The sequence below is a fragment of the Bombyx mori genome, chromosome 24, assembly GCF_030269925.1.
Source record: "Bombyx mori chromosome 24, ASM3026992v2".
NCBI classification, from domain to species: Eukaryota; Metazoa; Arthropoda; class Insecta; order Lepidoptera; family Bombycidae; genus Bombyx; species Bombyx mori.
The window spans coordinates 15,623,873-15,636,953 of NC_085130.1; the positions used below are offsets into that span (position 1 = coordinate 15,623,873).

The following is a 13,081-nucleotide window of genomic DNA, read 5'->3' on the forward strand; positions in this document are numbered from 1 at the left end:
TAAGTGTGAAGTTCGCAAATTTACCCTTCAGCCGTAGGATACTCAGCCTTTCAGAAATAGCGTCAAATCTTATCACGCTCGCAATATATCTCCCGTCAACCATGAATCCTGTTCCATATTGGTGCTTGCCCTGAGAATTTCCACTGTAAAACAGCACGTGACCACTATCCATTAGACACTCCCCTGAGCCTGGCCATCTGACTTCCTGAAGGGCGGCTATACAGATGTTATATCTTCGTAGTTCCCTAGTCACGGCGTACAGGGCTCCAGGTCTATACAGACTACGGACATTCCATGAAGCAAATCGGTTTTCCGTTATTCCGTGCCTTGGGTCGTCGTTTATGGGATCGGATCGTTTCTGTTTTCTTGTCGGTTTCGTAACAAAAGTTTTTTTACATGAAGGGGTTGTCAGCCCCTTGCATAACCCCCGAAATGCAGGAGGACCACACCCTACTTTGGTCAGCGAGCCCATCGGACTTAGCCGGCAGCTAGCTAGGCTGTACTACCGACCACTCCCCCATCCGCCACCCGGGGGACGCTCCCTATACGCCGTGAGGGCCAGCGCAGGGCTGGCCTAATTTACTATGTGAATATATTAAAATAATAAAATATATTTCGAGAAAAACCATGACATATAATTTAACAAAATACACGCTTACGCTTACGTGAATGGAACGTGAAACGTCAACTGTGACGTCTACCTTGACGATTTTTATATATTTACGAAAACTTATATCTCGTAAACCATGAGTCTCCGCAACTTGAAATTTTGCAGAAAGCTTTTTATTTATGAGTACTATCTACAAAAAAAAACTGTGAACTTACAAATCGACGGAAGTTTAGCCTCCACCTCTTCTAAAATAGCCATTACAATTAGCTTAATCAGTTTATTCACTCTATTGCGTTGCAGCCTGTTCATCTTACAAAACACTATTCACTTGTGTACTCTACTGGACCGTGATGCGAACGATTTCTGTGCAGTAGCGAGTAGCTTAGCCACTAAATTACTCGGTACTCGACTAAAATACTCGCCTAGTCCGAACAAGGCTTTAGTGTGTCGGTTATTCCATGGATTAATCAAGTGGATACCCCCACTCTGAACAAATATTAATATATTTTATTGTGTATTACTTACACATTTTTGTCCACCTTGAGATTTCATTGTTCTTGTTACACGTCTGTGCAAAACCGACTTACTTATACTAAATTGCTTAGCTATTTCAACTAAAGGCTTATTCCCCATTTCATAGGCTTCTGTTGCTGTTCTTAGTATTAAGGAATCATATTGTCTCTTATAAAGCTTTGCACTCTTTGATATGTACATGCGAGGCATATCTAAAAATAGAAAACAATACGTAACTGATAATATAAATATTTGTCAAAAAATAAAATAACACTGCATTGATAATTTAGAATAAACGTTCTAGACAAAAACATCATGAATAAAACAGATTCTTGCCAACAAATTAAAAAAAATATTGTTATAACTACATAGACAACCCTACAAACCTGTACCTATTTATACTGAGATCGTTTCCATTTTACTTATTCTCATCCCAATTGACCCCATTTGCGTTGTTATTTGTACCTGAGACGTCCCCAATATCCCCAAAAACAACAGATTTTTTTCATGTATTTTTATTTTATCAAAAACATTAAAACCAATAACAACTGAGACTTACCTTTAATATATATGATGGTTCAAACACTAAATAACGTTTATAAATGACGGTCGTCTTCTATTATTATCAGATAAATAAAAGAGAGCAAAGTTTCTAACACTAAAAGGGTCACGTCACCTCGGATCCTCCCGATCCACTAACGGTGCTTTTAGGTACTTCAAGCACCGGTCACCGTTCTCGTCGAACCCGTCGCTTGCGACGAAGGGCTCGACGAGTAAATTAACTCTCAGACACAGCCCACTGAGTTTCTCGCCGGATCTTCTCAGTGGGTCGCGTTTCCGATCCGGTGGTAGATTCTGCGAAGCACGGCTCTTGCTAGGGTTCGTGTTAGCATCGTCGTCAGGTTTGAGCCCCGTGAGCTTACCTACTAGCCACGGTTATGCTGAAATAGCCTCCTAAGGCTATCAGCTTAGGCAAAAAAAAAAAACACTAAAATAATTACCACCACAAGAAGTTCATTTGAAATGCGATTTTTTATAAGTTAGCAGCTATTGTCATGCATATTCAAAATTGTTTTGTGAACTTTCAACGTTCTACGATTACACTACAAAAATAGAAGATTTTGCAACGATTAAAAAACTGATATTGAGCGTCGAAGGATTTTTCTGGTTTTTTCCCCATTCACCTCTCAATCCTGAATCACTCCATTTTAGGTAATTAATGCTTCGGTTTTTGACTCCTCTAATTAGTATCTACTTCATGGTTATTTTGGGTTTAGGTACTAAAATATGCAAAGGAAATTAAATGTAAAGATTTACGTTACGATTAACGTCTCAAATTAATCATCTTCATTTCATTTCATATTATAATATTTTCATAAAATTAAGAATATAAATTAAAAATAGACATGACTTAAAGGTCTAAGTTACCAGGTAATAAAATCCCTTAAAAAAAATGTCGAAGATTCACCGAAACTTTGGCGCTCATTTCCTGTTTGGAACGCCGTTGGTACACAATAGAAAGAAGAGGATATTATCCGAAAATACCAGACTTCAGTTATCATGAAGACTTGGAGTTTTTATGCGTTGGTGAGTAAAAAATGGGAATTTTTATTAATTGCCGGAAGCTACACCTGCTTAGTAGGCATGCCGTTGTGGCTTGTTCCAATTGAATTGGGGTGCCTATAAGTTTCGCTATTGCTCTTGCATAGCTTATTGCTAATTTGCTACTGTAACTGCTCTGCAATATCTCTATCTATCTCTGCTAATATTTGTATGCATTGCTCTGCATTAAGTATAGCAAACAAATATTAATAAATGCGGACGTGTCTACCACGTGCACATAAACTTCTACCATGAGTGAGTGACATCGTGTAACAAGATGAAACAAGTCTATTTTGGGTCGAGTTCTAACAGTAAAGTATGTGCCACCATTTTTACCGTTTTTGTCGTATAGGACAACTGGATCATGATTGATTGAGATTTCAATTTGTACAATAGTTCTGATTTAAATATGGATTAATGACTTGGTGTCTTGACTGAAAATTTTGAATAAAATCAAATATGAAAAACTCCTAGACTCCTCGCAACAATCAGACCAGGTGGTATACCGAGCAAAAGCATCATTGTTTCCTACTACCAGTATACCGCTCACTTCATACCAGATCAAGAGATGTGCACTTACACAACTCAACACATGAAGCCAACATTAGCAGCTTCAAAATAAACTAAGTATTGCAGTTCATTGTCTGGTAGCACATATCTTCAATATTAAATCTCATCATTAGACATTCCATGACATTCTTCACACTTCCACTACTGCATTTGTAATGTGGCAGCTCTGTATTACTACTGACATTATTTTTTTGGACCCCACGCTTCACTAAAACTTCATTAAACTCATGAAGCAGACTACTCTATAAAACAAATAAATTAGCATTTATTTGTTACAAGTGCCAGGGAAGCTTTTGGGTCATGTTTTGTTTTAAATAAATTATTTATGACTATTTAAAATCACTAATTCTTATTCTGTTGATAGATTTAAATAAATGCTTTTGTAAGATTCAGTTATAACGTATTTCTTTGGGGAGGGTTTTGTCATAATACTTGACAGAGTGAAATAATTACACTACACAATTGACATCAGTCACCATTTTTCAAGCTGAATGTCCATAACTATTGACAATATTTTTATGGTTATCTATGTTGTGGTATTTATGGGTCCTGGTACCACCAAACACTGATTAGGCTTTACATGACGATTTGTAAATCAGTTTTTTTTGTCAAAGGTTCAAATGTGCTGTTTTCATGCAATTCCCTATATTAGTGTTAAAAGAACTAGCTTCTTGCAACCAGACAGGATAGTTAATAGGTACTATAATAAATGGTAATAAAGAGATGCATATATAATACGGTTTAGGCTTCTCTTTTCAGTATCCAGACCCTACGTGCCACAGAAATTGGGCTGACTGATAGAAATAATTGCAAAAGAATTTCTTTTATTCTAGGTCACCCCATGCACAATTTCCTATCGATGTCAAGGCTTGCTTAGAAGCAGGCATCAATACATCAGAAAAAGACTTCCTTCGCATCAATCCTGGGACAAATGAGCTGTCTTTTGTCATGAGCCACAACTTTAGGCTGACTTCACTTGAAGAGGGACTGTGTGACACAGAGACACATTAAGTAATTTTAGAAACAATTTATTTAGAATTTCATTTGCTAAACCACTTAAGAGGGTCTGCAAATCGCTGCGTGATGATCTATTGGAAGTAACATTGTATATGGAAGCTAATAATACATCAATGAGTGAATATTTGAAAGCAGTTTACAAAAAATTTCAATAGATTTTATTTTAAAATACACATACAACTACAGGCTAGTCTGTTATTGGGAGCTGTCAAGTAAGACAATTCAGATTCCTTCCACATTCTATTAAAACCGTAGATAAAGGGGTCTACTGTATGATATTCTTTATAGGGGGTCTTGTGAGGCTCATTCATTACTGACAGCAAAACAGTTCATTAGTGCCCTTGATGTAGACATCACAGCTAAGGCATCAGATATTTTGAAGGCTATTGATTGAATAAGAAGTTGAAGACTGGAAATGGTATGGACTTGTTAAAAATAATTTAATTTGTTAAGTGTTATGGGCTGTGCTGTTCGGTTAAAGAAACTGATTTTTGTGTAAAATTTCAACCTGCGTTCAAAAGTTCAATATGGTTTAATTTTTAGTGTCTGTTAATTGTCGAACAATGTCATATTTATTCAGAGTTAAATAATTAGTGGGGAATATTATCAAATGTAATCATGTATTGGAGAAACAATTTATGTCCACTAATATGGTTCAGGTATATTATAAGCAGTGAAAAAATGTTGGAATAGATAGGAATATTGCATGGCACATGTGAACAAGAGCATACTAACAATCATTCTTGTTTTGGACATCATCAAAACGATTTTCATTTACTTGTTAGATGTTAATTGTTTTAAGGGTTTCCCAGCTGCATTATCCATATACATATTATGTTTCTCATGTTGAACACATTTCATATTAAAAAAATATTTATTGGTCGTTAGTAGTGTACATGGCTTTATCCACTTAAACTCCAGTAATCGCTTATAACTGCATTTCACAATATTTGAGAGCCACCCGTTCTGTAAATCTGGTTCCGTGTCGACGATATTCTGTGCGAAAATTCATGAATTTTTCTGGTGTCTTAATTGTTCTTGTTTCTTGATCGGAGACTCGAGGTAATAATAAGATTAAATTAAAATAAACCTAGGTTTTACGGATTTTTTCACCTTGTCTAATTTGAACCCAAATAAAAACGTTCGCGATAGTCTTTTTGCAGTTACCTGTGACCTGCACTGCGCAGTGCGCGTAACGCATTCAAATTAAACTAAAATAAAATAATATAAACAAACAAAATGTCAATTTTCAATCCAATACTTTGTAATAAATGCAAGACAATATATATTTAAAGTTATCAAAATAGAGTATTTTGATCTAGCAATAAGTTCAGTGCAAATTTTAAAACGAAAAATGATTTCATTGTACAATGTACATTGACGTTTCAATATGTAATGATAGTCCCATCACTTGACACCAGAGTTCAATGAATTACAACTCACTTTATTTAAAAACGACCGTTAGGTTCAAAAAATGGCGTGGCCTTCACGTGGCGTGACTTCAAAGACTGTTTTTGTCATAAAATGCAAACATTTACTCCATGTTAATAAAATGCGTTATGATTTTGCCTCGACTAGCGGCCACGGGTGGTGAGGTTAGCGGGGCGGGTAAGGAGCAGCAATCGCCTCGCGTCGTCTAAATTCGGACGCCTTCGGGAATAATCGTAAGTCGTCTTCGCGTTCGTGTTTCAAACGTTGACGCGACGACCGATTCGCGAAATCGTTCATACGTAAACATGTTTATCAGACAACTTTAAACTAGTCTATTAGTTCACAACAAAGAAACAGTTTAAAAAAACTGTCCGTTCATTCGACGACCACCACTAAGTGTTAACTATATTTTAGTAGAAACTTAACTAAACTATTGTGTATTTACTAATACTAAACGAAAATGAATCAATATGCGGAACTAGAAAACTAAACTAAGGGCTCCTACGCCGCAGACCTGTGAAAAGGATTGCTCTGTCGGATGCTCGTTGCAGCTCCGACGGGTAGGGGAGGTCTGGGAACAGATACGGGTGGCCAGACTGCTGTTCGCAGCGCGCTCGGTCGCAGCTTACATCTACATATACATAATACGATGCGCTTGAGTCGGTTGAAGGGATGTCACCCGGCGGCGGACCCTCCCGCTTCGTGCTGTCTCTGTCCTGTTTTTCCCTTACATCTAACTAAAACTACAACTACTATATACAAAAACAAAGGACAATAGTCAGCAACGGTCGGGGCCCGCCACCGGCCCCGTGCCGCGGCCCCACCTCTACAAACCAGAGGAGCCGCAGCACTTGATTTTGGCGCTCATCCGCTCCGGGTTCACCAGAAGGGGAAGACCGAGGTGAGGAAGGACCAACTTGAAAACACTCCCCTGACGGGAGAATGGTACACCCACGAAGGTGGTGCAACGGGTACCCCCAATAAGTGGGATGATGAGTGTGGACAGCTCAGTCCCATGGGGGCACTCATTATGAACTATCCCATATCCCGTAGAAGGTTCCAGTAGCTCCCTTGGTCGCGCCCGACCATCCGGTGATTTGGCGTGCAAAGGAGCTATATTCCGGAGATGCTCGTGGGGTCCACGATGGGATGGGCCAATGGCAATGGTGGGCTGGTTTTTGTAGTTTGGGCAGGTGGGGAGGTCTCAGTTACCTCCATTGTCTCAACAATGGTTTGTGTTTGTTCGGAAGGTATGATGTCGGTAGCTCTTATAGCTCTCATTTTTTTCCCGTTTGTTTTTCATCGTATATTCACTAGGCGCGAAACCGCTGGTCGGACAAGATATGGGTATAGCATCGGTAGAAGTACGGCCACGAAGAAAATAGGAGTGGATTTGTTTATCTGCCGCGGCGGGTTGGCCTATGCCATCAACGTAGTCGCTGACGCCATAGCTCCCACTACCATGGCGAACAGGATGGTAATAATAATATAAGAGGGAGGGGCAGGGGTTAGGGAAGATTTCCCCTTCCCCTTTCGGATGAAAACTAAAGGAGGGGCTGTGACGGTCCCGGTTCGAGGCACCGGTGGCACTGGAGGAGGAACGGATACTCCCATCATCCTGGCCTTCCCTCGGTAGACCGGGCATCGCTTATCGACGGCGGCGTGGTCTTTCCCGCAATCGGCACATGGGGATGGGCCGTCCCTCGGCCTTGGGCAGTCCGCTACATGTGCTCCCCAGCACATTTGACGCAACGGACCGCACGGTGACAGTTGTTGGAGGCCTGGCAGCGATAACACTGCGCGGGCCCGCGATTCCGGCGCCATCCCTCAACCGTGCCACCCCCGGCAAGTTCATTGACTGCGTACAGGTGGACGATGTCGTCCTTCAAGAGGTGATCCAGGGCTACGTGAAACATGCAACCCGGACGCCTTCTCTTGGACCTTGCGTACCGAGCCGGGAATCCCAGTTCCTTTAGGGCATTGGTTACTTCTGCCGCATAGGTGTCGGTAGGGAGGCCGCAGACAGCTAAATGCGCAAAACATCGCGCATGGACATAATTTATTTTTTGGCCTTAAGGGCCAGGGATACGCGATCCCAAGCGGTCTTATCTTGTAAAATTACTGGCGGCTATGCGGCAATTTGTCGGGCTGGCGCGGAGACGGAGTTACGCAAGGGAGGTGTCCGACTCGGGCGTGACAATTGACAACACGGCGGCGGCGCGCGCGTTGGCCTCAGACGACGCCACGATGGCGGAGATTATGGAGTATGCTTCCGGGGCATTTGTTCGATGTGCCTTGAAGGCCCTAAGCTGATCCTTGATACCCGGATGGCATATGCGCAGAAATTCAGCGTAAAGTTCGCTGTCATTCATTTTTCTATTTGTGGTGCCCGGGAGGGGCGTCCCCGAAACCTAAACGTAACTCGCCGAAGCGAGCCCCTAGGATGGGGTTAAACCCCTGCGCTGTGCTAGTCCGCAATGATTGCAGGGGAGGGAGTGCCTATGCCGTAAAAACGACAATCAGCAGGAATTGGGATGGAGTGCGGGAAGGGGGGAACCCATTAGGTTGTGACACGCCACAACAAGCAGATCGTAGTGGGCTTTTTGTTTTGAGAAAGACAGTTGCGAGTTTTCGTTCGTAAACAAATCAAGTACGGACTGTGCGTTTACGACTCAATGTCGCGACAAGAGCGAAAATGTTCCGAAACAACACGTCCAAACTTGGTGGCGTTGCGAGCGGAATGTCAATGAGAATGTGGAATCGCTCTCGTTGCGGCAACACCGCTCGAGAGTTAATCTGTATAAAAGCGCATTCAGACTTTCAGATTCCATGAGGCTCGTTCCGCTCGCAACGCCATCAAGCTGGGACGTGTTCTTTCGAAAAATTGTCGCTGTCGTCGCAACCTTGAGTCTGAAACCCACAAATCGTGCTTGACAGACAATCGCTACGTTCAGGCTTGCTGTGGCATATCACAGCCTAGCGATTCCCGAACCTTTCCCGGGTTAGGCTAGTTTTTTTAAGACTAGAACCCCGCTCGGTTTCCGCCCGCTGTAGCAAATGAAGCCCAGGGGGTTCCTTCCTGAACTCCTGCTGATTGTCGTTTTCACGGCATAAGCACTCCCCCCTGCCATCACTGCTGACTTGCACAGCGCAGGGGGTTAAACCCCACTCTAAGGGACTCTTGGGCGAGTACGTTTAGGTCCCGGGGGACCTCCCCCGGATGGGCTCATATCCGTCGCGCGCGGTAAGAAACACGCCCGCGCCGTGGTGTCCCGAGACTCCACGACCTCCACGAAATAGTCAAAGCCGCGAACGCGTCACAGCCCAAAACCGTCGTCACGCCCGATACTACCCGTCGCCTAAACCCGCGCCCGTCTGCAAAGTCGCCGCACCGCCGCCGGTAACCTTAAGGGAAAAATCGGCATGGAATCGCGTGTCCCTGGCCCTTAGGCCAACAAAATAAACATCGTCCATGCGAGGAATACTCCGCACGGAATTCAAATTAAGGTGACTACGCCTGACGACCATAGGTCATTGACCGCGTACCTCCGAAAGGAACGCATAGGTTTTCATACCTATGCGCTCCAGGAGTACTACGACGCGGAGTTCGCGGAGCTTGACGTCCAACAGATCAAAAACGACCTGGTTGGTCAGTTTTACCCGGTCGTAAGTGTGCATCGCATGCACAGAGGTCGCGATAAATTCGCCTACGACATGGTGCTCATCGCTCTCAAGCCTTCCCCTGAAGGTACCAATGGCATACCCGCCTTCGTGTAAGGCAGCGGTTTTACCCACGCGGAGAAGGTGGGCACCACACCCGGCACGAAGGCCAGCTTCGGCACGCGGGGCAACAAGGTCTTGGGGCCGGTCGGAGCCTTGGCGCATCCGTGGTAGTTGGCCGTGTGACTCTGCTTCCGGCAGAGGACACAGCTCGAAGGTTCAGTCGCGATATCCTTGACGCGCGAACAGTTGGCGGTCGCGTGATCTCCGAGACAATTGACGCGAGGAATAGTCATACGATTGGAAGCGATGGCACTGCCCGGGAGTGCCGTGTTTATAGGGGGCGGCTTCGACTGTGACCCCGAATAGGCCACAGACGGTGCGGAGATATGAGGCAATCCGTTTGCCTTCCGCGGTAGGCTCCAAGTGCGACGAGCACCATATTATATGCAAACTTGTCGCGTCCGCTGTGCATACGGTGCACACTTACTATAGAGTATGCCAGCCCGATGAGGTCTTCTTTCACTAGTTCGACGTCGAGCTCTTTCAGCACTCCGCGTATTACGACGCAGAGTTTGCGCTCCTCCTAGAGCGCGTAGGTGTGGAAGCCTATACGTTCCTTTCGGAGGTATGCGATGAGTGACCTATGGTCGTCCGGCGTGCCCACTGATCTGTATACCGTGCGCTATCTTACACGCATGGACGTAGTTGATTGTTTTGGCCTAAGTGCCTGGGATACGCGGTCCCATGCCGTCTTGTTTTGGAGTATTACTAGCGGCGGCGTGGCCATTTGAGGGACGGGATTTGAGCTCTGCAACGGAGTTGCGCGGCGGTGTGTGTCCGATTCAGGCGTGACTGTTTTAGGGCGCGAAGCGTTCGCGGCCTTGGACTGTTTTGTCTACTATCTACGTCGAGCTAATCAAAGACTATCTGGTAAGACAGTCCTTCCTACCCGATAGTAAGTGTGCACCGTATGCACAGCGGACGCGACAAGTTCGCCTACAACATGGTGCTCGTCGCATTCGAGCTCACCCCGAAAGGCCCACCGCTGCCGTAAATGAAGGCAGGTATGCCATCGATACCCCAGCCCCTGCTCGCGCCCCGCCCCGGGCCTGCGCCCGCATACAGCCCGCCTCAAACGGCGCCCCCCACAAACGAATACTCGTTCGTGCGCGACTTCGTAGCCGCGGTTAACTACGACCGTTTGCGATGGTGCGCAGTCGCCGTCCGCAGGTCGACTATGGCCGACGAACGTCTCACCGCGACATTCGATCATATGGACGTCTACGAGTCTAATATAAACTGTAATCAATGGCGCAAAAAGTACGTAATAAACCTTTTTCTTTAAAGTTCGCATTCTTCAATGTTAACGGACTCGCGCGACAGCGCGATCATATATAATAATATGAATTCCTCCGCGACAATCTGACAGACATTTTACGATCGATCTGCAGGTGTTGAGAGCAGACTGCGGGCCCAAGGAATATTAGGGCCCACCCACTAAACGACTCCCCTGCACTCTTACACCCGACGTCCGATCTCTGTCCGGGGTCAAAACGCGGTCAACGCTACAACCAGACACGCGACACCACCCCGAGGACGCCCGACCGACGGGTTGTCGAGGCAATAGTCGATAACCAACGACGTCGGTGTCCGCGATACGGCGGCCCTACCAGGCCGCCCGGGCGATGCGGCTGGTGTTCCGGGATACCCCGCTGGGCCAAAACCAGCCGACCGGGCAAATACTCCTATTTGCCTTAAGCCCTCGCGTCGTGACCCCAAAGTCACGAACTATGTCGTAGTTAGGAATAAGGAAGTACCTATATAAAAGAAAATGTTTTTTCTAACACTTGATTTTACTACCAGTTAAGCTACATATTAATTATTCTGAAGCTTGAATAAGATCGATTGGACACGACACATTAGTGTTAGAAATTGTTGTTGAATGCAGTGTCTTTATATTTGTTTATGAATGTCCATTCGAAGAACATTGTGATAATCTCAACATCGAAAGAGTTGTTATACAAAGTCCGTTTATATCAAATTTAGGACTTGTGACTGTTTTCATTCAAACTCTTTTACAATTTTATAATTATTATTTTTTTAGGGATTTTGTGACCCGGTTACCTTTAAGTCATGTCTTATCTTAAGTTATATTCTTATTTTTATGAAAAATATGAATATAACTTAAATATGAAGTAAAAGATGATTAATTTGAGACATTAATCAACTGGAATGAAATTAAATGAAATTGAGATGAGATGATATGGGATGAAATATAATCTCCGTAAAATGGTGGTCATGTACTGTGATATTTTCAGTGGACTTTTTGGAGGATCCCGAGAAGTTACGTCCAGCGGCTTTGTTTCATTTTCCCACATTTCTGCGCTTTCACTCCTCGCGTTCCAGCCAAAAAGTCAACTTAATAAATAGTTACATAAATAATTACTTACGTAGAATATATAAGAAAGACAGGTCGAAGCGTAAACGTAATATTAATATTTCTATTAATTTATAATGGTTGTTTTCTTTTTTGTTGTTGATTCAAAAATATTGTAAGTTTGTAAGTATTTTTAATAGAGGTTTTAAAAAGTTTTGTTTTATTTTTTTGAGCTTGTTTCCATGCTCAAACCGATTCAGTATATTAAGGTTATTTATTAGCTGTTCCCCTGGGCAATGCTGACTGACGTCATGAGCGGGCGGTGACCACTCAACGTCTGCATGTTTGCTGAGGACAATAATTTAAATGAATGACCATGATGTATTCTTCACACAGAATCATTTTTGAACTAAAATTTTAACCCTAGACGCTATACTGGAAAATACCAGTCCTGACTTGGTACTCTTTCAACTTAATCGGGGCACCTGACCAGTACAGATCAGACCCACTTCGATAAAGCGGCACGACACGAGAACCCTCTCATCGTGGCCGCCGGTAACTACATTCCCGATCCTGCGGACAGAATGGAAAGCAGTCGACGTCGCCCAAAACACGTCATCTCGGATCCTCCCGATCCACTAACGGTGCTTTTAGGTACTTCAAGCACCGGTCACCGTTCTCGTCGAACCCGTCGCTTGCGACGAAGGGCTCGACGAGTAAATTAACTCTCAGACACAGCCCACTGAGTTTCTCGCCGGATCTTCTCAGTGGGTCGCGTTTCCGATCCGGTGGTAGATTCTGCGAAGCACGACTCTTGCTAGGGTTCGTGTTAGCAACATCGTCAAGTTTGAGCCCCGTGAGCTCACCTACTAAAGTTAGGGTTACGCTGACATAGCCGCTAGGGCTATCAGCTTAGGTAGGAAAAAAAAAAAAAAAAAAAAAAACAGATCAGACAGTTATGTAGGTACCTATTTTATTGTATGACTGGCAGTGAATTCTCAATTCGTAATGAATTTTAATAAAAAAATATATGGAAATCTATGTTACTGGAGCCCATAGACATCTACGACATATATGCGCCACCCACCTTGAGATATAAGTTCTAAGGTCTCCGTATAGTTACAACAGCTACCCCACCCTTCAAAACGAAACGCATTACTGCTTCACGGCGGAAATAGGCGAGGTGGTGGTACCTACCCGTGTGGACTCACAAGAGGTCCTACCACCAGTAATTAAGC

General features: G+C 43.9%; 1 long non-coding RNA gene across 1 annotated transcript; it reads left to right on the plus strand.

The window, feature by feature from the left end:
* The first annotated feature begins 2,584 nt into the window (after positions 1 to 2,584).
* Positions 2,585 to 12,057, plus strand: LOC110385246 (uncharacterized). Its single transcript, XR_005246183.2, has 2 exons — positions 2,585 to 2,710; positions 4,129 to 12,057. It is a non-coding gene; the product is annotated as an uncharacterized LOC110385246 (long non-coding RNA).
* Positions 12,058 to 13,081: the final 1,024 nt, after the last annotated feature.